The 26,542-nt window shown below is 48.1% G+C and overlaps 1 protein-coding gene across 5 annotated transcripts in view; it reads left to right on the forward strand.

Annotated features, from left to right (window-relative positions):
* Positions 1 to 26,542, forward strand: part of HIVEP3 (HIVEP zinc finger 3) — a 268,460-nt gene continuing 241,918 nt past the window's right edge. For 3 of the 5 annotated variants that reach the window (XM_053267803.1, XM_053267809.1, XM_053267808.1), the window contains exon 1: positions 4,749 to 4,900. The gene's annotated coding sequence lies outside the window, so the exon portion shown is untranslated. Of the gene's footprint in view, positions 359 to 4,748; positions 4,901 to 5,573; positions 5,636 to 26,542 lie in introns of those variants that run through there. The other 2 variants (XM_053267805.1, XM_053267806.1) reach the window with 2 other exon arrangements.

Genomic DNA, 26,542 nt, shown 5'->3' on the forward strand with positions numbered 1-26,542 from the left:
CCAGCTTGGCTTCAGCCTCGGCGGGTGGCTCTGATCCTCTGAACGCTCACCCCACGACGAAGGACTGGCAGTTTTGCGATGCCTCTCCTCTAGGCTGGCGGTTCAAGGGGTGCCACCGGATCAGAAGCATGTGGCTGCCCGCTGGAGGTAGCGGATCACGCGTGGGGAATGGCATCGGTCTGCTTGCTTCCAAGCGCCGTAACGCTCCTCCGGCCACCGAGGTCCCTTTACCCTCTGGACGGCCCTTGGGGCGCTGAGCACCACCGAGGCTCAGGCGACGGTCTTCCCAGCGGGCTGCTTTGAAGAAACTCCCACAGACTCTCTCACTGCCTGGAGACCTGCTGTCTCCTTTTAATGGGTAAGTAAGTCGTACTACTAGACTGGAGCTGTTTCGGAAATAGGAATGAACCCAATTGTGGGAGGGCAGAAGGGAACGTTTCTTTCCCAAGCGCGCACTCCGATGCGCGCGCACGAGAGGAAGCCTCGTTGAACTGGGTGGGACTTGCTCCCGAGTAGACCTGAGTAGCCGATTGCGTTACTAGGAACATAGGAAACTGCCAGATACTGAGTCAGACCATTGGTCTATCTAGCTCAGTATTGTCTTCACAGACTGGCAGCAGCTTCTCCAAGGTTGCAGGCAGGAATCTCTCTCAGCCCTATCTTGGAGAAGCCAGAGAGGGAACTTGGAGTGGCCCCATCCCCTGAGGGGAATATCTTGCAGTGCTCACACATCAAGTCTCCCATTCATATACAACCAGGCAGACCCTGCTTAGCTATGGGGACAAGTCATGCTTGCTACCACAACCCCAGCTCTCCTCTCCTGTGGCGCTGAGGACCAGCTCTCCACTCCAGCCTCCTACTTACAAGGCTGCAATCCTATGCAGATTTACCTGGGACCCCGCTGGCCTTTACTCTGCAGTAAAAACACTCTCTTAGGCCCCCTTTCTCCCAGCCTGGATCGGAAGACTGCTCTTTTAATACAGGCTTTTGGCCAATGAGTGGCCGCCCCGCACTCTCTTTTTAAAGTAGCTGTGTTTTGATCTGTTTTATCAGGATGTTTTATATTGGAGTTTTTATTACTGTTTTAACTTTGTTGTTAACCGCCCTGGAGTCTTCCGAGGAAAGGCAGTATAAAAATAAAAATAAATGGGGCTAGGCTGCACACCCACAGAACATACACAAGTACGGAGGTACACATGACATCTGGTGCTGTTTTACTTTAAAAACAAACAAACCTTCTTGCCTCATTGGAGCCCAGGGCATATGGTTCTCCTCATTTTTACCTTCACAACAACCCTGCCAGGTAGTTTAGGCTGAGAAAGAGACTGGCTGGTCTAAGGCCACCCAATATGCTTGTTAGCTGATGGGTCACTCAACACTCTGACCGTTAGGAACATAGAAAGCTGTCTTGTGCTGAGTCAGTCCATTGGTCCATCGAGGTCAGACTGGCAGCAGGTCTCCAAGGTTTCAGGTGGGAGTCTCTCCCAGCCTTACCTGGAGATGCTTGAAATTGAAACTGGGCCTTTCTGCATGCAAAACAGGTGTGCTGCTGGCACAGTGGGAAATGACTTGCCTAGCAAGTATGAGGTTGCCAGTTCGAATCCACGCTGGTATGTTTCCCAGACTATGGGAAGCACCTATGTCGGGCCGCAGCGATATAGGAAAATGCTGAAAGGCATCAACTCATAGTGCACGGGAGATGGCAGTGGTCAACCTCTCCTGTATTCTACCAAAGAAAAACCACAGGGCTCTGTGGGTGCCAGAAGTCAACACCAACTCGATGGCACACTTTACCTTTACCACTGCCTATCCCCAATATCTTACAGCACTCATGTGTACCCATCCAAATGCATACCAAGATGAACCCTGCTTAGCAAAGGGGGCAATTCTTGCTTCCTACCCCAGGACTGGCTCTCCACTCCTCTGGCTCTGCAGACATGTTTATTTCCGGGGCGGGGGGAGGGTACCAACCCATCCTTCCCAACAGGAGCATCAGCAATGTGCACCAAGCACATCAGTTCTGAGGTTGGGCCCATGCTTTAGATGTAGAAGGCCTCGGTTTCAGTCTTCAGGTAGGGCTGGGAAAGGCTCCTGTCTGAATCCCTGGAGAGCTGCTGCCAGTCAGTGCAGACGATGCTGAGGTAGGTAGACCAGTGGTTGAACTCCGTATAAGGATAACTCAGTATCTTCCTGTAAGATTCCCTTTAGGGGATGGGCCTGCTCTGGGAAAAGCCCCTGCCTGCTTGCATGCAGACGGTTAGCCCTCTAAGTTAGTGCTGGTGTGTTTCCCAGAGTATGGGAAACATCTCTCTCTCAGTGGTCATGTGGGAAGGCAAAGGCCTTTTGGGATATGATATATAATGAGTTGAAGAAAAATTTTAAAATGACATTTCCTTAGAGGCCAGAATCCTTCTTGCTGGGAATAACTCAAGGAGATTTCTCTAGAAGAAACTTAACTTTTTTTAATGTATGCAACCACGGTGGCTGGAATAGTGTACGCGCAGAAATGGAAAGACAATAAAATGCCTTCAAAAGAAGACTGGTTGATACAAATTTTGGAATATGTGGAGATGGCAAATCTTACAACACTTATAAGGGATGAAAACTTGGAATGTTTCAAAGAAGATTGGGAACCTTTCTTGCTTTACTTAAAGAACTATTTTTCTAACATGGACCTTTCAGCAGGGTTTGAAATTTAGTAATTACATCAGGTTGGGTAGGGTAAAATTGAATTGTAAGATGGAGTATATATGTTTTGTATTATTATAGTAATGGCTTATATACATTGTTAACAAGAGCTGCACAGACTGGTAAGCGGGAAGTCAATATTTACTGAATTAAGTGTAAGTTGATTGTTAAGATATTGTTAAAATCAATAAAATTTTAAAATGTAAACATCTCTATCGGGCAGCAGTGATATAGGAAGGTGCTGAAAGGCATCATCTCATATGCGCGGGAGGAGGCAGTGGTAAACTCCTCCTGTATTCTCACCAGGAATCGAGACCGATTTGACGGCATACTTGACCTTTAGATGTTGTTGGGCTACAACTGACGCAGATGGATTAAAACTTTTTTAGGGTTAAAAAAAAAAGGTCCACAAAAGAACCCCAACTGAAAAGCTTAGTACACAAATCTTAAATCCCGAAGTATCTCATTTAATCAAACTTGCACAATAAATGTTAACTCTCCATTGATCCCTATGCATTGATCCCACATGCATAACCTTCAGAAATTGACCCTATTAAAATCCTTACAAATAATCAGGCATGAAAATGTTCTTCTTTCATTACAAGTGTATAAATCCAGTCCTATAATAATAATAATACTTAAAAGTCTAAGTGAATATTTCTTCCAAGATTTCCAGTCAGTGTGAAACAAGGTCACTATGATGTCCTTAAAGAAACTCCAGGGATATTTCTTAAACATTCGTGAGTTGATCTGATTTGTTCCGGAAAGATGTCTAACAGTTTTTCTCAACATACCAGACACATTTCGGCTGTTCCTCAGCCTTCTTCAGTGGCGTGGATCCATAAATTCTTTACAATCCCTCAGTATAGTTGTGTGCATACAGTGTTTTCATACTGTGCCTCAAAATAAAGACACCCTCTTGCCCAAGAGGAGATGCACACAACTATATTGAGGGACTGTAACAATTTTTTTGATTAATACCACTACAACTCCCATCATCCCCTGACACAGTGGCCTTTGGGGAAATGGGAGTTGTAGTCCAGCATCATCTGGGGACCCACTTCTGAGGACCCCGTAATCGGTTGGTTAGTCTTTAAAGTGCCCTAAGCGCCTTGAACTCAATGGCATTTACTTCCGAGTAAGCGCGCGTGAGATGCGATCTGTCCTCTATCCATAGCCGGGGCGGGGGCAATATCCAGCTGTCAAAACGTGCGGTGAGGGGGGGGTCGCCGTCTCATGCCAAGGAATACTGCAGTCAGATTTGCTTGCAATTTAAGTATCTATCCATAGGACCCGAGTCAAAATATGTTGGGATCGGGGCTCTGCTTCCTTAGAAGGAAGCCGCGTTGTAATTCACGAGGCTTTCTTCCCAGTGGATATGCCATGCCATGTGTGCGGGGTGGATCATATCGGAGATGATTGCAAAATCAGTATGTGGGGGGGAAGGATCGCGCGCTGCTCCCTCCCCTCGCAAGCCGCCCTGGTGCCCGTTTCTTGCGCTCACACGCGTGGCACTGGCCGGCGTGGGTGGCTTGGCTCTACCCGCCCCTCCCGAGCCCCGCCAACCAACCCTCCAGCTAGGCGAATCGGTGCACTGTGTCTTTAAAAGGTTCAAATCCCTTTCCAAAAGGCCTAGCTCGCCTCGGAGTGGGGAGGCAGCCAGGCGAGCGAGACAGAGAGGCTGGAGCTGTTTTGCCTCCAGAAACACCGAGCAGCAACTCCGATTGTGATGCGGCGTCTCCGGGCGGAATTTATTCCCCGCTGTCCAGAGGCGACAGGAAGAAGCTTCCGTTCGGGTTCCTACTTCAGCGTGGATTATTTTTATTCCGAAGAATAACAGAGAAGGATTGGTTCCGGCTGGAGCATGCTCACAACCTGCAGAATCTCCCATTATTAAGCTTGCCTGCTTCACCCCCCCGTTTTCATTTCCCCCCCTTTTTCTAAAATGCTCTTGCTTGGAACGTGCCCCGCACACCATCAGCAGTGACTCCCCTTCTCCCCCCCCGCCCCAAACATTGCATGCATGACTCCTCTAGCAATATGATATAATAACCCGCTTCTCCACCCCCCCGCCCCGACTTGAAACAGGTGTTAGTGAAAGAATAGGAAATAGCACCGGCTGAGCTCAAGGAGGGAAGGGAGCCTGAAGCCAGCCCCAGAAATAAAGGGGACCCGGAGGGAGAGGAGATCTGCCTGCAGCCACATAGCCAAGGTAAGGCGATGGTGCGTCTCCCCATTTATTCCCCCTGTCTGTGTGCTGTTGTGTTTTGACGATTGGTGCAGTAGCAGCAGCTGCTGGTTTTTTGTTTTTTGTTTTTTTGCTAGTGGAGGAAAAGCGGTGGCAACACACACAGAGAGCACCAGATTCCATTTTGCCTGGGCTTCGGGAAGGGTGTCGGGTTGCCTCTTGGAGAACACTCTGTGCCTCTGGGGCTGCAGTTGTGCCTCTGGGCATGCAGGCTAGAGGGGGTATCCCCCTGGGTGGGCTGGGCACGGGTTGGTGCTTTGCACAGCTGATGGGAAAGAGAGCCCAGCACCTCAAGTAACCTCTGCGGTGTGTGTCCCTTGGCTGAGGTTAACCCTCTCTGTGCCGGTGGCAGGGAGGTGGCGTGTCCTCCTTTTCTCCGGAGGGGGCAGGCTATGCCAAGGTGGGGATTGGGTCGGAAGGTGCCAGGGCCTGGTGTGAAACGAGACAGGCTTGGCAGCAGGAGAGGGAGCCCCAAAATGGACTTGGCCACGGCCGTGGGGGCAAGACCAGAGGCGGAATCAGGTTGGCTAGTGGCCAGGCCTGCTCGGTGCCTCTTTCACATGTACACCTTGAAGACAAGACCGTCAGTTGCCAAAGAGGTAGCCTCCGTGGCCGTGTGTGGCTCACTGCTCGGCCAGAAGGGTGCCTGGAAGTCGGTGCTCTGCTGCAGTGAGCCAGCCACCTGGGTGCCTGCAAAAGGTGTGTTTGCTGCCTGCTGCCTGCTTGGTGGAATCAGAAATATCTGTGTGTGTGTGGATCAGGAGGAGAGGTCTATGTCTCCGTGTGAGGAGGGTGGTGGCAGCAGAGGAGCCACTTCTCTTGGGTGGGGTGTGGGGAGTCTTGGCTGATCCCCCCCCCGTTGCTTTGAGTGGAAATCGCTGGCTGCAGAGCGAACAGTTTCTTTCCTCCTGCTCTTGCTTGGTTTTCTATAAGGTTCTGTGGAGGATGCTTTTGCTGATTGGGGTTGGCGTGGCCTTGGTCTCTATGCAGTGTACAGGTAGCTTGCCACATTGGATGTCTATAAAAGGATGTGCACCCATGCCCTGCCCTGCTCACCTGAGCCCTTCCTTGCTGCCCTGTCACCAAGGGTGCTATCTAATAGCCTTTCCCCTATTAGACAGAGAGGATTGGGTTTCATCCAGGATTTGAGTCTTGGCATCCATTGGGTGCCACATTCCAGGATCATGGTCTGCGGGCAGCTGACCCCAAGTCCTGCAGATGCTTGGCACAGCTGCCTCATGCAATACCTGCCTCTCTCATCCACACACAGGGTCTTTCTGCCGGGTTCCAAGGGAACTGCAAGGCTGAGATTGCAGCAGTGACTGCAGAGGGCTGTTCTCGGTTGGAGGCAGAAAATCTTAAGGGCGCCCCAGTGCACAGTCTGGTAATTGGCCCAGTTATTACATAACAATAGCAAGCAGATGCAATGTAAGCAAAGCACTGGCTGTTATTGGATTAATAAGAGCTCCATATAGGGGAAAAGGGGGGTTGTTTTGCTGACAGTTAACTGTTTCCTGCCAGCTCTGATTGAGATTTTAACTAGAAACGAGGGGGTATTCTGGCAAAATGAATACCTCCCCCTAATAATTTTTTTTTTTGGTACAAACAAGCTGATGTATTCCTAACCTTTTTATTAAAATAAGAAAAGGCACCTGGACCAATTGTTCTTGCATGGGTGTATATCACACTCTTAGTAAACAGGGAGTGCTACTAACCTCAAGGTAGGATATCAACCGTCATAAAGACAGTGCAAAAACAGATTTATTACAGAAAGCTATGTTAAAAGGCCCCACACTTTACCACTTGCATCCGGTTCTTGATTAGGGGAAAGATCCTACAAAATGAGCAAGACTGTCAGAGTCCTACCGAAAAGAATTTTGCACTGTATAATTTAATTACAGCATTGGTTTTGTAGGATTCCCCCCCCAAAAAAACAAACAAACCTGGGTGCAACTTGAGACATGTTGGTCTTCTAGTGACAGAATCTACTTTTGTGCTTAGTTATCAGCTATTGGTTTTTTCTTCTTCTCCCCAAGTTATTTGAATATAACCCTCTGTTGGACTACTGTTGACCTCTGGCCAGAATGTTTACATGACGATGCATCACAGCAGTTACTACAGCAATGCATGGGTGAAAAAGAGCTGACTGCTTCCAGTAAGAAGGGTATAATGAACCGGTATAATGAACCTCCCATGAAACTGAAGGTCAGGAAATTTAGGACCGAGAAAAGGAAGTCCTTCTTCACACAGTGCATAATTAACTTATGGAATTCTCTGCCACAGGATGTGGTGATGGCCACTAGCTTGGATAGCTTTAAAGGGGATTAGACAAGGTCATGGAGGCAGGTCTATCAATGGCTACTAGTTTGGTGGCTAAGGGCAACCTCCAGCCTCTCAATACCAGTTGCAGGGGAGCAATAGCAGGAGAGAGGGCACCAGTGTGCCTTCTAAGTTGTGCTCGTGTACATGCACTCACACACTTTTTTGATGTCTGCTCACTTAATTTTAGATCCCGTTCAGGTTGAATCAGGAAGGCCCCACTCTGAATGCACGTGTGCACACACAGTTTTGATACTGCTGCCCAGAACTAAACTCATTCCACCCACACAGGTGAAAAAGTTTAGAGAGAGCACAGGAGGGCATGTCCTCACCTCTTGCCTGTGGGCTCCCGGGAAGGGAGCTGGTGGATCACTGTGAGGAGCAGGATGCTCCTGGACTAGAGGGGTCTTGATCCTGATCCAGCTGGGCTGTTCTTATGTTAACCCTTTTGTAAACTTGTTTGTATTTTTGAGGAGTTGTCTGTGGGTCCAGGTCTTTACTCCCCAGGCCTCTGAGGAGAAGGGGTTGATTCTCCCTGTTCCTTTTCCTCCTCTCTATGCTCCAGCCTCCTGAGTGCACCAGGAACTGCGAAAGAGGCCACCTTGGCTTGCCTGGCCTTGAATATGGGCAAGCAATCCTTGCATCTTCCCACTTCCTGTGCCATTTCCTGTAAGAACAGCCCTGCCCAAGTCCAGCATCCTGTTTCACACAGTGGCCCACAAAATGCCTCTGGGAAGCCCACAGGCAAGAGGTGAGGGCATGCCCTCTCTCATGCTGTTGCTCCCCTGCAACTGGTGTTGAGAGGAATCTTGCCTCTGTTGCTGGCCTATAGCCACCAGACTAATAGCCATTGATAGACCTGTCCTCCATGAATTTGTCTAAGCCCCTTTTAAAGTCATCCAAGCTAGTGGCCATCACAGATAATGCCATAAATTAATTATGCACTGTGTGAAGAAGTGCATCCTATTGTCAGTCCTAAGTTTCCCAACCTCCAGTTTCATGGGATGGTCCCTGGCTCTAGTGTGGTGGAGGAGGGAGAAAAATATCTCTCTGTCCACTCTCTCTACTCTATGCATAATTTTATAGATTTCTCCCCTTACTCACCTCTTTTCCAAAGTAAGGAGCCCCAGATGCTATAGCCTAGCCTCATAAGGAAGGTGCTCCAGGTGCTCCCTGAACATCTTGGTTGCCCTCTTCTGCACCTTTTCCAGTCCTACAATATATCCTTCTTAAGATACGGTGACCAAAACTGTACGCAGTATTCTAGATGTGGCTGCACCATAGATTGTATCCTCCCTGTGCAGATGGCTAAGTTCCTATTGGGTGGGTCTGGGAGGCACATCTCGGTTGTTATGGCTGTGGTATTCCCTCCCACGCTTCACTTGTCATAGCCATGGGAACAGGAGATGCGGTCAAAGGCGCTCCTACCCCTGGACTTTGGGGCCAAAGTCCAGGGCCTCTGCAGCCCCTGGGGGCCCCCAAATCCTCTTTAGTCTGTCCGGGGTGGTGTGGTTGCCTGGCCGAACATGATGATGCTTAATTTGCAGGGGAGAGGGACCCTCCAAAGGCCTTTCGGTCCAGGCTCCAAAATTACCTAGTTGCACCTCTGGATGCAGTATTGGCTTTTCCACCAGTGGCCAAATATCCTAGGTCTGCAGCAGTTGCATTGGATTCTGGGGTGGGGTCTCAGTCCCCCAAATTGGCTACATTTGATGCCACAACACTTCATTCATTAGGAAAAAAAACCAAACTCCCATGTGGTCTGGTACACATGGCCGTTTGTCAGCTGTCATAACACTAGGCTATACTCGGGGCTGTGTTAAATCTGCACTAAAATAAATAATTTTTTTTCATCCCTATGGATCCCAGATCTTGTGCCAAGCAATGCTGAATTACGTGACCTGGGAAACTTATGCAAGATGTGCATATTTGCATATGTTTATTTTGCATACTTTGGACTGTTTTTGCTCGTTATGAGAAAGGGCAACGGAGTTCTGGGTCGTGCTGAAGCCCTGCCCCCTGAAAATGGTGCTTAGGTCCCCTGTCTGGGTGTCTGAGTTCTCAGCAGGAACTGCATGCTCCCTTTGAAGCCTATCTCAGCATCAGGGGCGTAGCAAGGTTGGAGTGGGCCCAGAGACAAGATTTTAAAATGCCCCCCTGACTGAAACTCAGCTCATGAAGTAAAGAAATGAGTCTGAATAGTGGTAACAAAAAGCATCTATCTATCTATCTATCTATCTATCTATCTATCTATCTATCTATCTATCTATCTATCTATCCTATGTGCCACAATAGAACATCATCCTAAATTATTTTTTAAAAGGTTTTGTAAATTGTGGACGATACAAGTCATTGAATGGTACTAGAGAAAGACATGCTGTTCTGGTAGCTCCAGGTCTTAACACTCACATCAATTTTGGCGGATGAATACAACTGAAGGAAGCCTGGGTGGGTGTGCGGCTGGGGGAGTCAGTCATGTAACTTGCCTCTGGGGGCCCCATCATCATGTTCGGCCAGCAAGTTGAAACATGGAAGTTGTTAGCCTTCCGTGGAGGGCAGGGCTGCTCCACTTCGGCCCTCCTGCAGATGTTGGCCTACAGCTCCCATAATCCTTGGCTATTGGCCACTGTGGCTGGGGTTATGGGCGTTGTAGTCCACAAAGGGCTGGGCAGGGACCTAAGTTGAGCTAATCCTGCAGCAGTGCTCCCACCGACTATGAGCTCGTTCTCACGACCATATGGGGGCAGGCTGGAGGGAGGTCATGCTCTTATTTGGGGCCTCCCGGATGACCAGAGCCGCCTCTGTGTGGGCATGCAAGCTGCAGCACCCAAACACCGGTGTTCTCCATTGTTGAAATTGGGAGCTGGGGCCTCCACATATCCCACAATGCATTGTGGGAGCGGCCGAGAGGTGGCCCTGAGTATGGCAGCAGCTCTCCGCTCACTGGCCCTGCTCTCCACAGAACTCTTTGGTAAAGCAGAGCAGGAACAGTCTAAAACGTGCCATGCTGCAGATGACCTCAAGGAAAAGGGAGGATGGCTCTCTTTGTGTCCTACGTCACTTCTAGTCTGGGTAGCAGATCTGGGCTGCCCAGGTTCAGAACTGTTGGGTTAAGTTGCATGTTGAAATGTTTTTGCAAATGATTATTTGCATAAATATGTCACCTTAAGCGGCGCAGCGGGGAAATGCTTGTCTAACAAGCAGAAGGCTGTCGGTTCGAATCCCCACTGGTATGTTTCCCAGACTATGGGAAGATGCCGAAAGGCATCATCTCATACTGTGCGGGAGGAGGCAATGGTAAACCCCTCCTGTATTCTACCGAAGAAAACCACAGGGCTCTGTGGGCACCAGGAGTTGAAATTGATTTGACGGCACAATTTACTTACCTGTTTTATATCCTTACATTCTTGTGAGTTCAGTTGCTGCTTGTGCCCTCAAGAAGCCACGTGTTGAAAATACTGTGTATGTCACGGGGTGTGTGTCTGTTGCGCAAGAGAGAAAGATAGTGCTTAACTTGCAGTGGCAGGGGGCCTCCAAAGGCCTTTAGATCCAGGCTCCAAAAATACCTAGGTGCACCTCTGACTGTGGATATTCAAAGTTGAACAAGGCCATTTATACCAGGGGTGGCCATTTTTTGCACAGGTCTAACCCAGGCTCCCACTGGGTTTTGTCTTTTGTCTGCAGAAGGCAGCACTGAACATGGACAGAGTTCTTCCACCCAATGTGGAATCCAGTTCTCTCTGCAACTGGCACTGTCCTCCCCAGACAAGCACCAAATGCAGTCCTCCCAACCCAACAGTTTTGAACCTGGGCAGCCCAGATCTGCTACCCAGACTGTTGTAGTTGACTCAAGCCAGAGACAAATGGAAGTCCAAAATTCCATGTGACGGAACAAGAAGTTGGTTTGCTTGTGATTCAAAGCATTTGCTGTGTATGTGTTCAGGCAGGCCCTCTCTTACAAGTGTTGTAGCCAGCTTTTAGTTCCTGCCATCAAAGTACGCGGCAAGTAGATACAAACCATCGAATTGCTCTGAATTATTCTGAGTCGGTTTTTGTGTGTTTGAGTGTCCTGAAATTTTTTGATGTCCTTGTTTTTAAGTACTCGATTTTGAGAACACGTTTGTTGAGACTATGGCTAAATACATTGATTGATTGATTGGCATTGTAGCCTTAACAAAGTCGTTTGCTTTTTGGGCAGTTCTAAACAATGGGAGCTTTGCTGTTGACTTCAGCTGGAGGTGGATTGGGCCCTGTTTCCTGATCTAGTAGACTGGCAGTGACCTTGACTGACCTCCTCCCTTTGGGTAGCCATCATGTTTGCTAAAGTCTCCAGAAAGTGTTAACTTGCACATAGTTGTGCAATATTGCCTCGTGATGCTGCTTCGAGCAAGTGACAAGCTGCGTTCTGTGTGGCTTTTGAATCTGGCAAGGTCTTCTTTGTCTTTTTGGCAACTGCTCTGTTGGGTCAGCAAGGTTGAGTGTTGATTGCGCCACAAAACATGAGCCTGAGCTCAAAGCTGTGGATGCCAAGTGTCGTGGCTTGTATCCAGAAGAGACCACAGGATGTGAAACGGTTTATTCCTGTGCAAGGATGGAAACTCCAGAACTACTCTGGAGCCTTGGAAAATAATGTACAGTCTCTCCTTTGGGTAAGCTTGTTCCATGCTGCTGGATTTCCTTCGCTGGTGCTGCTGGCCCCTGTTGAAAAGGCAGACATGGTCACATTTTGATTAGAACTTGGTTCCACAAAATGTGGTCTACAATGATTATGGACAAAGTTTCTTTCTTATTGAAAAATGATACCCATCAAAACCAAAATATATTATACTGTGCCAGATGGGAACCCTTCTGGAGACATATAGAAGAGGGTAAAGATCCAATACGTGATCCTGATGCTCTAAATTACCTTTATTCCTGGTGAAAGTGAATGTTTATTTGCAAAAGTCGGTTGGCTCTGTTTTTCTTTTTCTTGATGTCTACAATTGGTTGTTTATGCAGGGGGAACTTGTGTTACGACTGCAAGCCATTATGTATTCCATAATACGGTTCTTGATATTTACATGTTGTCGTATTTTTCATGAAAATACCTAATAAAACATTTACAATTAAAAAGAAAAAGAAAGGCAGATACCACCAGAGTTTCTGCTTGGCAGTGTTCCTCTGTCACTCCAGTGTCCGTGTTTTCAAGATGCTCACCAAAAGATTCTGCGAACCCAGCCACATGATCAACTATCATGCAGCTGGGTAGCCAGAATTAATCAGTTTATTAATTTCAGTTAGAAAATAGAAGAAAATCTTGATTTATATAAGATCCAGCCCTGCTGGATCAGGCCCAAGGCCTATCTAGTCCAGCATCCTGCTTCACATGGTGGCCCACCAGATGCCTCTGAGAAGCCCACAGGCAGGAGTTGAGGGCATGCCCTCTCTCCTGCTGTTGCTCCCCTGCAACTGATATTCAGAGGCATCTTGCCTCGGAGGCTGGAGGTGGCCTATAGCCACCAGACTAGTAGCCATTGATAAACTTGTCTTCCATGAATTTGTCTACTCCCCTTTTATATTTATTTATTTTGATTTGATTTGATTTGATTTAGAGCCATCCAAACTAGTAGCCATCACCACATCCCATGGCATAAAAACATAAGATTTCTTATCATGGCTGCTGAATCTCAAAGGGCCAATTTAGATGATACTCTGAGTATCTGGTCCCTTAAATGTGTTGGGGAGGAGTGTTGGTGCCCAAATCTCCCCATCACTTAATCATGCAGGAAAGGGCAGTTCATCAACATGACCCCTTAAATACTGCCTCCTGATTGCTGCCGTGCTAGACCTGAGTATGGGAACAGCCCAAGTTTCAGGGCATAGCCATAATTAGAGATAAGAAAATATCTCTGAGCCCCCGGCAGGTGGTCACTAGCTGGGTGATGGCTCACTCTTCACTCTCGCCCTCACACCTCCCCAGTTCCCTGGCATGCTGTTGGCTCTTGATCAATTTTCTATCAACCGATTTTTTAAATTGATTTTATTTTTTTTAAAAAATGTTTTGCTTTTTGTATTTTCTATTGAAATTTGTTTGTGTCTTATGTGTGGTGTAGTGGTTATAGAGCCAGCGTGGTGTAGTGGTTAGAGTGCTGGACTAGGAGCGGGGAGACCCGAGTTCAAATCCCCATTCAGCCATGAAACTAGCTGGGTGACTCTGGGCTAGTCACTTCTCTCTCTCAGCCTAACCTACTTCACAGGGTTGTTGTGAAAGAGCAACTCAAGTATGAAGTACACCGCTCTGGGCTTCTTGGAGGAAGAGTGGGATATAAATGTAAAATAAAATAAAAATTAAAAAAAAAATTATTGGATGGTTTTTTGTTTTTTTAAAAACTGTTATTGTGAGCTACCCAGAGAACAGTTTGTTATAGGGTGGCTAACGAAGTTGTTTGTTGTTATTACTGGATTTGTCTTGGCTTCGGAAAAGATGAACCCTCTCCAGGGAGTATATAGGTTAAAATATTTCTGAGCCAGGGCCCAAGAGAGAGTGAGTCGGGCGGGGAGAGAGTGTAAGTGTCTGTATGCATGGGAAGTGTGTGATAGGGCATGCGGAGAATATTGGATCTCTCTCTCACCATGTCCTTAACGTTCTTTTACTATAGGGGGTTCCCAGCCTGTGGTATGCCAGATGTGGCTGAACTAAGAATCTCATCATCCCCATCCACAGTAAATTGTAGTTGGGAATGATGGAATTCGTGTCCCAGCGGCATCTGGATTTGGGAATCCCTGTTTTCTGTTGGGGGATCTTGACATTTGTCCCAGGGTCCCTTTCAACTTTGAGACACCCCACCCCAGTTCCAGTTTGTATTTCAAGGGCCATACAGATAGTTTTTTGGGTTTTAAAAAAAATTTCTAGGGATGTGCAGAAAGCATTTAAAGCATGAGTAACGCATGATCTGCCGCTGCCCTGCTGCTTTTCCAAGCACGGCGTTGTACCACTCCGAAATCTGCATGGCGGCGGGTCCCGGTAAGGACCTGCTTTATTCGTGCTTAATGGTACCGCTTTCCGCCCCACCGAAATGATTCGGCGGGCCACGCCAAATCGATTCGGCAGATCCTTACTGGACATGCCGAATCGCTTCACGCGTCTCTCTCAAAACTTCATTTTTGGATTTATAAGTGTTAAGAATTTGTAATGAAGAGTCTTGTGGCACCTTCAAGATAAACACGTGCATAGGTTTTCTTGAGCTGCGGCCCATTTCTTGGATGCTCTTAATGTCATGCAAAGCACGCTCCTTTCCAGGGGAGGGCATTAGGGCAAATGCAAAAACATGTTATGAATGACGCTGCACTTCAGGCATGTCCCGGGAAACAAACTCTTATAGGGAACACCAGGAAAACAGCTAGATTCCCGGGAGTACCTCATTTGGTTGGAATGCAAGTTGCTAACATAGAAGTGGAGCATGTCCTGACAAAGCTGTGTGAAAGGACTAGTTCCAGTTGTGTACATCTTGGGTATTTATTACTGTGTTATGTAACAGGATGACGACAGGAAGAAAACAGCCCACGGAAGCTTATGGGTTCTACACTTGAATTTGGCTCTTGACATTTAAAGGCTGCAAGGCCACTTGGTGCCTATTGGAGTCCTACGTTTTAATATTGATATGTGCTGTTAGGTTGATACCAATTTTGGAAAGACATAAGAACAGCCCTACTGAATGAGGCCCAAGGCCCATCTAGTCCAGCATCCTGTTTCACACAGTGGCCCACCAGATGCTGCTGGAAGCCACAGGCAGGAGTTGAGGGCATGCCCCCTCTCCTGCTGTTACTCCCCTGCAACTGGTACTCAGAGGCATCCTGCCTTGGAGGCTGGAGGTGGCCTTAAGCCCTCCGGCTAGTAGCTGATGATAGACCAGTGATGAGAGCCCAGTATTCAAGGATAGTTCGAGAAATTGAGGTCCTCGAAGTGATGCTCTTACCTTTTGGCATGCGGTGTTGCTCTGATGTGCCCAAGCACAGGAACAGAGGAAGCTGCCTTGTCCATTGTATGGAGAGACCATTGGTCCATCCAGCTCCGTATTGTCTACACTGATCGGCAGTGGCTCTCCAGGGTTTCAGGCAGGAGTCTCTCCCAGCCCTACCTGGAGATGCCAGGTAACCTGGGTCTAGGGTTGCCATATTCAAGCTCCCCAAATCCAGGTGGCCTAATTAGCATATTATGCAAATTATATGGCAACTCATTTGCATTTCATGTGTATATTTGCCAGATTTGTATACTTCCCCCTCCTTCTCTGTCCTCCCATGTGATCGGATATCCAGGGTGCAATCTGGGCAGTGTAAAACCGGGTGGAATTTAGCAGCCAGGTGGAGGATCCAAAAGCCAAAATCCTTAAATTCCAGGGGACATGGCAAGACTACCTGAGACCTTCTGCATGCAAGTATGCAGATGCTCTTCCACTGAGCTGCGGTCCCATGCCTAGCTTATGGCCTTCACGTGTAATTACCCATACAAAAGCAAACCAAGACGAACGATGCCAGCAGTGGCTATGCTGAGATGAACAGAGACGGTTGCTCTTCCACTGCTAAATATGAGAGAGCCACCATTTAAAAAAGGTGTTTCTTATCCACTAGCGTGGTGCATCTTAGTCTCTCCTGATGTGTGTGTGTGGGGGGGGGTTGGGGCACATGTTATTCTGGATGGAATGACTTAATCTGTGATGCATACAGAGTCACATACTGAATTCATCTGTGATTGCTGAGGGATCATGTGTCAGTGCAAAGTGTTGGCCTGTTTATGGGCTTTGGATCCTTTTTGGCTCACTGAATCTTTGCACCTGCCTTGCGCAGCAATGATTCCTCCTCCATCAGCTGGTCTCCAGATAAAACAAGGGTGAAGATGGTGGAGTTTCTAGACTTCAGCCCCTATGGCGAAAAAGGGATGACTAAATCTGCTTTGTTTTATAGTGCTCAAACTCCCTTGGTGATGGAGATTCTCTTGCTTCTCTCAGCTGCATGATAGGTTGTCCACTTCCCTATATTGTAAGGGAAATGGCAAACTTGCCCTTCAAAGGTGAGCCTCTGAAAAACGATCTTGAAAGCAGAGGCGATGTGCACATTGTGCTTCTGAATGATTTAATCGTATAGCTCATGCTCAGAATTTTGTACTGGGTGTGGCATTTGGCAGTCTTGACCTTTACCTGGGTAGTGAGGTCGAATTGACCTGCAGAAGTCGGGGGGGGGGGAGAGCCTGGTTAAAACTTTGATTTCAAATTTCTGCAGCTTCTCGATTGTTTGTAAACCTTAAGGGTGTCCGATGCCCTGTGGTGTATCACCCCACTTGTAATTTTTTGTTTAAATTGCCGGGTATACTGCAGCATTGGGGCTTTTAAACCCCAAAGAGAGCTGGTCTTGTGGTAGCAAGCATGACTTGTCCCTTTAGCTAAGCAGGGTCTGCCTTGGTTGCATATGAATGGGAGACTAGAAGTATGAGCACTGTAAGATATTCCCCTCAGGGGATGGAGCCACTGCTCTGGGAAGAGCAGAAGGTTTGAAGTTCCTTCCCTGGCAGCATCTCCAAGATAGGGCTGAGAGAGGCTCCTGCCTGCAACCTTGGAGAAGCCACTGCCAGTCTGTGTAGACAATACTGGGTGAGATGAACCAACGGTCTGACTCAGTATATGGCAGCTTCCTAGGTTCCCAAATAGTGTTGAATACAATACTGACCAGCATCTCTTGCTCAGTGGCATTTGGTGCATAAAAAGTATTATGATGAAGTTGCCAATAGCCCTTCTCAGATGTTATGCATCGTAAGTGTGAGCGCTACTTGTGAGGGCGAGAGCAGGGAGGTGCGTGCTCACGCAACACACGACGTGACGTGTGTGCACTACGTGCACATGCGCAGTGAGGCTTTCGAAGCCTTTTGACGAGGAACAGGGGAAGGGGCGGCAGGAAGGTACCCTGCCGCTCCAAATGCTTAAAAAACTGGGAGCGCTGGAGGGGGGGAAGTGGTGGGAGGGGTAAGTACACACTCCCCCACCCTTAAAGGTCCACACACACACCACCTCCGCCGGTGCCGAACCAGCCCCAGGTCCGGACCGGTCCGGAGACCCTTAGAATGGGCTCCAGACCGGTCTGTGCACATTCCTAGCTATAAGTCTGGTGGGTGGCTATAGGCCACCTCCGCTCTCAGAGGCAAGATGCCTCTCAGTACCAGTGGCAGGGGAGCAACAGCAAGAGAGAGGGCATGCCTTCTCCTCTTGCTGTGGGCTCCCCAGAGGCATCTGGTGGGCCACTGTGTGAGACAGGATGCTGGACTGGATGGGCCTTGGGCCTGATCCAGCAGGGCGGTTTTTTAATGTTCTTCTGTTTCCAATCTTGGGTCCCCAGATGTTGGACTACAACTCCCACCATCCCCAGCCCCAAAGGCCAACAACCTTTGGTGGCGCCGAGACTGGGAAGCTCTGAGCTCTGCTTAAGGGATTCTGAACCTCCGCAGCCTTCCTTCCGTTTTCCCTCAACAGGTCCTTGGGAAGAGAGTGGACTGTGTATTTTAGCATTTTAAATCATTACTAAGCCCTGAAGCTGTTTTAAGCTGCTTAAACCAACCTAAACCCACAGATCAGTTAAACAGCTTGTACCAATAGAAAGGCTTAGAGTTTTCTAAGCACCTTAAACAAATCTAAAGCCTTAGTATGAGGCTGCGAGACCCAGCAGTAACAGGGTGTTTAGCTTCGTGGTGACACCAGTAGGCCTTAGCCAGCCAAGCTGGTTAATTTTGGGGCTGAAACCCTGGTTTTTTTTACATTTTAAAGGTCACATGTTTAATCAACCAAAAAGGTAAATACAAGTAGTATGTCGACAAACGTCCTTAACTCTGCCCTTCTTTGTCTCGGAACAGTAAATAAATAAACGGTAAATAGAGACTGCGTTCTAGAGAGAAACAATCGCACCAATGAATACTTATTTTCTTTAAGGATTGTATGACTTTGACTATTGAAAGGCAATTCCTCTACTACAGTTTGTGACTCTCACCCTTGGTCAAATGCTGAGGACTGAATAGAGTGCACTCGTTATACCCAGCTCCCGGATCCAACACAGTTGCTCTCCCCTCCTTCTACCAGGATCAGAGCTGGTCTTGTGGTAGCAAGCATGAATTGTCCCCTTTGCTAAGCAGGGTCCATCCTGATTTGCATTTGGATGGGAGACTATATGTGTGAGCACTGTAAGATGTTCCCCTTAGGGGATGGGGGCCGTTCTGGGAAGAGCACCTGCCTGCTTGCATACAGAACGTTCCAAGTTCCCTCCTTGGCAGCATCTCCAAAATAGGGCTGAGAGAGATTCCTGCCCGCAACCTTGGAGAAGCCGCTGCCAGTCTGTGTAGACAAGACTGAGCTAGATGGACCAAGGGTCTGACTCGGTAGAAGGCAGCTTCCTATGCCTCCACCCCCACCCCCTCACCCTTGCTTTTTGAATTTGCATAACTGCCGATTCGGAGTGTATATGGCTCTCCGATCCTGCATACGGCCCGTCCCATCCTGTTTAGGGTTGTGTGAACTGTGTGAGTATATTTAAAATCCAAGCAGCACCAATACTGTAAGGCGGTGGCTGCTTGTTAAATCCCCGAGAGACAGAGGCTGACCTAAGGTCACCCAGTAAGTTTCATTCTAACCTCTACACCACACTGGTGTGCTACTGTGCTTTGTTTTCCCCCCCAAATATGTCCTTGAGTCAAAGAACAAGCTCCTCTTGGCTTTTAGATCATTGGAGAATAGGATGTGACACTTGTAAAAGAATATAACTGGTGCACAGAAACACAGGAATCTGCCTTGTACTGAGTCAAACGCGTGGTCCCCACGACAGGCGGTGCTTCTCCAAGGTTTCAGGCAGGAGGCTTTCCCAGCCCTACCCGAATCTCCTTCGGAAGAGAGTGTGTGCGTTCACACACCAGCCAAACCTACCCCGAAGTCCCTTCGAGATCCTTGGACCCACTCCACACACAAATCGGGCTTTGTCTTCTGAATTCTAGCTTATCTCGATGTATTTCCAGGTTTTTAAAATACTGGTTTTAAGCGAGTTTTTTTGAAAACACCAGAGCAAATTGGGAGAGGCACTGGCGTCGAATCATTAACATGATACGAGGGAAACCCTCTTTAGGAATGCAGATATAGGCTATAGAAATCTCTTCCCCCCTCCCTCCCGTTGGCTAGAGGGAAAACATGGAGGCATGCCATGTGAACTTGCATCAAAACAAAACCCGAGAGCAGAGGGGTGGGGCGGCTTCCCTCAATGCTGCGAGTGTAATTTGAAGTGGCTTCGCTCAACATTTACCCCACAGCACGAAGCCATGTGTGGAGATGCTGCCAGAGATTGAACGTGGGCGTGAGAGGAGGGCTGGTCTTGTGGTAGCAAGCATGACTTGTCCCCATAGCTAAGCAGGGTCTGCCTTGGTTGCATCTGAATGGGAGACTTGATGTGTGAGCACTGCAAGATATTCCCCTCAGGGGATGAAGCTGCTCATGAAAGAGCAGAAGGTTCCAAGTTCCCTCCCTGGCAGCATCTCCCAGATATGGCTGAGAGAGACTCCTGACTGCAACCTTGGAGAAGCCACTGCCAGTCTGTGAAGACAATACTGAGCTAGACAGACCAATGGTCTGACTCAGTATATGGCAGTTTCCTATGTTCTGCATGCAAAGTGGATGTTCTAGCCCTGTGCTACAGTCCCATATTAAATAAATGAATGAATGAATGAATGAATGAATGAATGAATGATTAATCTCTGTATCCTGCTTTGGAAACTTCTGTTGAAAAGCGTTATATAAATAGCTGTCGTTGTGGTCCCATCTCTATGGAAGAGCTTGAATATACCTATGGACCTAGAGCCAATGAATTGACTCTATCAGAACTGGGGTGTTTCAAGCTTATCCCTATGAAACGTTGGAGCCAAGAGGCAAAATGGCAGCAGGATGGCGATGCGAAAGCCCGCGGCAGGATCGGACCCTCTGCCTCCTGTTTGTTTGCTCCAAGTCTCCCTTTTTTATATGGGGAGGAATTGGAATGTGCAGATGGCATCAGGATTACTATAACCTGGAGTCACGGCAAAGTTTGCTTGCCCTGCTTGTGCACAGCCGTTTAATTGTCCATGCCACAGAGACTCCTGTTTGAATACAAAATTGTTGTACTGAGTTCTCTTGTGCGGGGGTGGCAGAAGTGAACAAAATGTTACCTGGCTGTCGTGTGTCCCTGGGGGAACTGTGCTGTGTCGTGGACTCAAGCCGGACTTCCTGTGCATCAAGATCCAGACCCCGGTTCACGGCAAATACATTTGCCTTTTTATTTTGTTCAACTCTTGGCTCTGAGGAGGTTTGGATTAACGCTCCGAGCAGTGTAAACACATTGCAGCTGAGTAAATCGTTGCTCAACCGGGGCAAAGAAAGAGCATCTTCAGTTGGAAACTGGTTGTTTCCCTTCTGAGTGGAAAAATTGTATGTATGAATGAAGTTTCTTGGGCCAAAATAGGAATGTGCTTTGACTGTGCTCTTCAAATATTGAGAAGCAGAAGGCGCTTTGCTGAGAAACGAAGCAAACTGCATTGACGGCATCTCTTGCATGCCTGTAGCACATTCTGCTCTTGAGTGTGAAGTTACTACCCAGATGCTTGAAGCAGAGATGAATGGTTTCCCCCTTTCTTTATTGCTCTATGGGTTTTCTTTGTCCTGCCCTCCCTCCCGGATTTATTTATTTGTTATATTTCTAAAACTGCCCTATCCATCCAAAGGCTCTGGGCGGTGTACAAAAACAAAAAAAACAAAAACAAACAACAACACAAAAACACTAACAAACAACCATTTAAAGCCATCGGCTCAAAACAATATAAAAACACATTTAGAACACATTTGTGGAGAGGAGAGCTGGTCTTGTGGGAGCAAGCATGACTTGTCCCCTTAGCTAAGCAGGGTCCGCCCTGGTTGCATGTGAAAGGGAGACTAGAAGGGTGAGATATTCCCCTTAGGGGATGGAGCTGCTCTGGGAAGAGCAGAAGGTTTCAAGTTCCCTCCCTGGCAGCTTCTCCAAGATAGGGCTGAGAGAGATTCCTGTCTGCAACCTTGCAGAAGCCGCTGCCACTCTGTGTAGACAATACTAGCTAGATGGACCAGTGGTCTGGCTCAGTTAGTATATGGCAGCTTCCTATGTTCCTATGCCCCTTCTCTGATCCAGCTTTTAACTTTCACACAACTGAAAATTGGGAGCGTTCACAGCCTGCCTTACCCGCTGAACGCTTGTGAGAACAGCCTTTGCGAATGCGCTCGGAATCCTCCCTGATTGGGACAGGAATTGTGCTGTTGACTGCAGAAGACAGTAGGACGGGATCCAATGTTTGCAGCCCTGCGGGGGGGATCCGAGGGCTTTCCTGAAACGCACTAAGCAAACATTGTGTGTTTGCTTAGTTGCCAGTGAGTGACATGGTTTGTGTACCATGTGTGGCCGCAGCTGTGTCATATTTATTTTCATTGTGTGGATCACTCGCGTTTCATGAAGTTCCGGTTCCTTTTCCTGACCCTTCATTGCTTCACACAACACTGGGAACTTCACGGAGAGGGAGAGAGTGTCTCCTCTTGCCGAGCTGGTTTAGCCATCACTAGGCCTGGCCTGTTGCCAGGGGCAGCAATGTTTCACGGTGACCGGGGTGGGGGGGGGGGTGGGGAGAGATCTGAATTCAAGAACTGGCTTTGATCTGTGGACCGTGGGCCGGAGAGGGTTTAAGTGAGCCGTGGACTCTTGTGTTGGGGATCAGCGTGACCCGTGCAGTGTGTAGGCAGTTAGCCTGGCTGGCTCCTTCTTCTTCTTGCCGCTTTCAACATCACAGAGTCCTGTTCAGTGATCCACTGAATGCTACTGAGCCATGCCCTCCGGGTTAGAGGAAAGAGCTCTGGTCCCAGTTGTTGGCATGTAGAGGGAAGTGTAACGGATGCTGCCCAAGGCCACTGCGAGCTGAAAGTAGGAAGCTTGCTATGCTCTTGGGGATCGTGAGGAAAGGGACTGGAAATAAAACTGTTGACATAGTAGGGAAGGAAAGGTGGTGTCGTCGAATTGGTGTCGAGTCCTGGGTGCTTTCCAGACTAGCTGCTTAAAAGCAGCAAAATGCTCTGTTCAGGCAAATCACTTTCAAAACGAAAAGCCTGAAGGGGGAGCAGTCTCGCAAAAACTAACAACCCGAAAAAACATCTTTTTTAGCCAGATAAATGACATCATAGCACTAAGTCGCAGCGATTAAATTCGAAACAAGGCATCTGACATATGAACGGCACCCTGGCGCGTCCATCAGGACTGCGGTGTCACGACACAGGAAGTGTGAAAGCACCCTTCAGAGATGTGTTGTGATCCCGTTGAAGGGTCTGGTCTGGAAAGCACCCTGGCGACCACAGAGCCCTATGGTTTCTTGGTAGAATACAGGAGGGGTTTACCATTGCCTCCTCCTGCACAGTATGAGATGATGCCTTTCAGCATCACTGCTGCCCGATATAGGAGTTTCCCATATTCTGGGAACCAACAGCCTCCTGCTTTCTAGGCAGGTTGCTTCCCCGCTGTGCCATTAGGTGGCTTCGACATAGTAATGCCCTTCTGTAAATCTGTGTCTATTTATTCTGTCTTAACATTTCTGTCCCGCTCTTCCTCCAAGGAGCTCAGAGCCGTGTACATGGTTATGTTTCTTTTCACAGTAACCCTGGGAGGTAGGTTAGACGGAGACAGATGTGACTGGCCCAGGATCACCCAGTGAGTTTCATGGCTGAATAGTGATTTGAGCTCGGGTCTCCCCAGTCCTAGTCATAAGAACAGCCCTGCTGGATCAGGCCCAAGGCCCATCTAGCCCAGCATCCTGTTCTGCACAGTGGCCCTCCAGATGCCTCTGGGAAGCCCATAGGCAAGAGGTGAGGATATGACCACTCTCCTGCTATTGCTCTCCTGCAACTGGTATTTAGGGGTGTGCACGGAACCGCCAAACTGCGGTCCGGCACTGGGGTGGGGGGTGGCTTTAAGAGCAGGGGGAGGGTTTACTTACCCCTCCCGCCGCATTCCCCGCTCTGGCGCCATAATTTCAGTAGTAATTGGGGCGGCAGGATACCTCCCTGCCACCCCTTCCCTGCTGTTGCTGTGAAAAACTCCCAGGAGTCCTTTGCGCGCGCTTCATGTGTCTGTGATGTGCGCGCGCGCAAAGGACTCCTGGGAGTTTTTCATAGCGACAGCGGGGAAGGGGCGGCAGGGAGGTATCCTGCCGCCCTAATTACTACTGAAATTACGGCGCCAGAGCGGGAAAGCGGCGGGAGGGGTAAGTAAACCCTCCCCCCGCTCTTAAAGGCACCCCCCCCACCCGAACCGGACCACCCAGGTCCGGACCTGTCCGGAGGCCTTTACAATGGCCTCCGGACTGGTCCGGGCCCATCCCCACTGGTATTCAGAGGCATCTTGCCTCCTCCGAGGCTGGAGGTGGCCTATATCCCTCAGACTAGTAGCCACTGATAGATCTGTCCTCCGTGAATTTGTCTAAGCCCCTTTTAAAGCCACCCAAGCTAGTGGCCTTTGCCACATGCCATGGCATAGAATTTCATAGACGTATTATGCACTGTGTGAAAAAGTACTTCATTTAGTTGATCCTTTATTTCCTGGCAATTTGTCCAACGCACTCTCTATTGAGTACTTGTGTTCTTTTTGTTGAATTAAAATTGATAGGAATTTGTGCTATTTCATATGTGGTTGTCTCTTAAAGTGAGGCTGAACATTCACGCCAAATTGTAGTTCATATGTAACACTACACCTGATACCAACACTTCAAGGTTATTTCAAATTCAACATTTTGCAAGTTTTCACACGCCCCCCTTCCCATCTCATGCAAAGGGGAGAGGAGATTGAAGGTTTCAGTTTCTAGTTTAGAACAAACTGCAGTTTGTCATGGCTGCTGAATTCTGCAAATGGAGGCTTGCTCAAACAATGGTTTATTATGACTTCATGTTGCGGGGTAAATGTTGAGCGAAGCCACTTCGAATCGCACTCGCAGCATTGAGGGAAGCAGCCCCTCCCCTCTGCTCTCGGGTTTTGTTTTGATGCAAGTTCACATGGCAGGCATCTGTGTTTTCCTTCTTGCCAATGCGGGGTGGGGGAGAGCTTTCGAAAGAGCTATATCTGCATTCCTAAAAAGGGGTTCTCTCTTATCATGCTAATGATTCTATGTCAGTGCCTCTCCCTATTTGCTCCGGTACAGGGGTGTAACTATAATAGGGCAAGGGGAGACAGTTGTCTGGGGGCCCACTGCCTTGGGGGAGTCCCCCGAGGCAAGTCACATGACTGACTCCCCCAGCCGCACACCCGCCCGGTCTTGCTTCAGTTGTATTCATCCTTTGAAATTGATGTGAGTGTTAAGACCTGGCGCTACCAGATCAGCATGGCTTTCTCTAGTACCATTAAATGACTTGCATCGTCCACAATTTACAAAACCTTTAAAAAAATAATTTAGGATGGTGTGTGTGTGTGTATATCTATCTATCTATCTATCTATCTATCTATCTATCTGCTTTTTGTTACCACTATTCAGCCGCATTTAAGATTTCTTCATGAGCTGAACTTCAGTGGGGGGGGGGGGCGCATTTTAAAATCTTGTCTCTGGGCCCACTCCAACCTTGCTACGCCCCTGCTCCGGCATTTTCGGAAAAAGTAGCTTAAAACCAGCATTTTAAAAACCCGGAAATACACCGAGATAAGCTAGAATTCGCAAGACAAAGCCTGATTTGTGTGTGGAGTGGGTCCAAGGATCTCAAAAGGACATCAGGGTAAGCTTGGCTGGTGTGTGAATACACACACTCTCTTCTGAAGTAGATTCGGGGTAACAGCCCTGTCTGTAAAGCCTCCTGGATTTCTGTTCAAACTGGGAATGGTACATCAGGAGTGGGAGAGGGGCTCACTGGAAATAGCTTCAGGATCAGCAAAGAATAAAATTGACGGATGGGTAGTCCAGCTATTCATGCCCGGAAGACCTCCTTATGACCCTGAGCAGTTACACAACGGATGCTCTTAGCTAACTAACCAGGAACAAGGAAGCAATGACTTAGTATTTTAATTCTTGGCTCAGACGCTGAGCTTCTAATAGTCAGATGGGATCAACACACAAATAAGGCACCTGTCCAATGGATTTAAAGATCCAGGTTTCGACTCCAATATACTTTTCTAAACTGAGGAGTTCTGGTCTCTTTAGCATCTTTCCATGTGAAGAACCGTTCATACCTCTGATAATTATTGCTGGTGTGTAAGTGTGTGCATCTTTATCTCTCTTGAATCCTTGCTGAGATGGGAATTGAGGTGTTCAGTCTCTGGACACCACTTTGCATCTTTTGATGCATCTTTTTTTCTGGACATAACTTAGATGCATCTCTTGTGTTTTTAATGGCCGCCCCTGATAATTTCATTGGCTGTTGCATTTCTCCGTTTACTACTGCCAGGATATTCTTTGCTAACTCACAGAATTTTGATGTCATTGATGAATGTTTCCAATATTCTGGGCGAAACTTCCAAGGTGGTAGGACTGAAGTCAAAGATGGAGTAATTTTGAGGTATTCTGTTCAGGTGCACAAGGTAGTTGAGGAGACAGGAACAGACAGAAGATGTGGTCTGTGGGGCTGTTTATATGCGTGTGTGTGTGTGTGTGTGTGAGAGAGAGAGAGAGAGAGAGAGAGAGAGAGAGAGAGAGAATGAACTGTTGAGGATGGGGCTGTAGCTCAGTGGTAAAGCATCTGCCTAGCATGCCAAACATCTCAGGTTTAATCCCTGGCAGCATCTCCAGGTAGGGCTGAGAAAGACCCCTGCCTAATACCTTGGAGAGCTGCTGCCAGCCAGTGTTGTATCTCTATCTGTCTGTCTGTCTAATCTCTATACCGCCTAGTATTTGCATCTCTAGGCAGTGAACAAACTTAAACACACACACAACGGATGTAAAAAACAGTATTAAAACCATTAACATTCACATGATAAAAACCACTGTCACACAAGAAAAACACATTAAACAGTTTAAAATTTTCAGTTAAAGCAGGTGGACCTTGAGGGTCTTCCTAAGAGGAAACCGAGAAGGAGATGCTCTTCTTTCGACAGGGAGCATATTCCAAAGCTCCGGGGCAGCCGCAGAGAAAGCCCAGTCCCAAGTCGCCACCAAACTAACTGGCGGCAACCGTAACCGGACCTGTAACCGGCCTCCCAGGACCCACCAAGTTTGGAGAGAAGTGGGTTATCTAGGTCCCAGGGGTGTGGCTATAACTGAGTGGAACCCAGGCC

The sequence above is a fragment of the Hemicordylus capensis genome, chromosome 7 (genome assembly GCF_027244095.1).
Source record: "Hemicordylus capensis ecotype Gifberg chromosome 7, rHemCap1.1.pri, whole genome shotgun sequence".
In the NCBI taxonomy this organism is placed as follows: Eukaryota; Metazoa; Chordata; class Lepidosauria; order Squamata; family Cordylidae; genus Hemicordylus; species Hemicordylus capensis.